We start from the raw sequence: 451 nt of genomic DNA on the forward strand, positions 1-451 counted from the left end.
CCAACTTTCTCTGCCTCCTTCCTGGCCTGGTTGACCCCAGAGTTGACCCCTTGACCTACTTTCTCTGCCTCCTTCTCGGCCTGGTTGACCCCAGTCTGGACCCCTTGGACCACCTTTTCTGTCTCCTTCCCAGCCTGGTTGACTCCCTCTTGCCAAGGCTGTCCTGCAGCATAATAACCATGGCCATGACCATGGGCAAACTGTTGTGCCTCCATTGCAGCATGGCTAAGTCCCTGATTGGCCCCTTGCACCACTTTCCCTCCTTCCTTTCCAGCCTGACCAAAAGCATGGTGGACTCCCTGACCCAATTTCTCTGCCCCCTTCTCAGCCTGACCAAAAGCATTGTGAACCCCTTGACCAAACTTCTCTACTTCCTTCGAAGGCTGACCAAATGCATGGTGACCTTCCTTGCCAAATTTTTCTGCTTGTCTCCCAGGCTGACCAAAGGCAT

The 451-nt window shown here is 53.9% G+C and overlaps 2 protein-coding genes across 2 annotated transcripts in view; both read right to left on the minus strand.

Annotated features, from left to right (window-relative positions):
• LOC113457658 (zinc finger protein 420-like) overlaps positions 1-451 on the minus strand; it is a 1,205,902-nt gene that overhangs the window by 610,658 nt on the left and 594,793 nt on the right. The gene's annotated exons all lie outside the window — the stretch shown is intronic.
• Sbsn (suprabasin) overlaps positions 1-451 on the minus strand; it is a 6,952-nt gene that overhangs the window by 2,872 nt on the left and 3,629 nt on the right. The gene's annotated exons all lie outside the window — the stretch shown is intronic.

This window comes from Microtus ochrogaster, linkage group LG4 (genome assembly GCF_000317375.1).
Source record: "Microtus ochrogaster isolate Prairie Vole_2 linkage group LG4, MicOch1.0, whole genome shotgun sequence".
NCBI classification, from domain to species: domain Eukaryota; kingdom Metazoa; phylum Chordata; class Mammalia; order Rodentia; family Cricetidae; genus Microtus; species Microtus ochrogaster.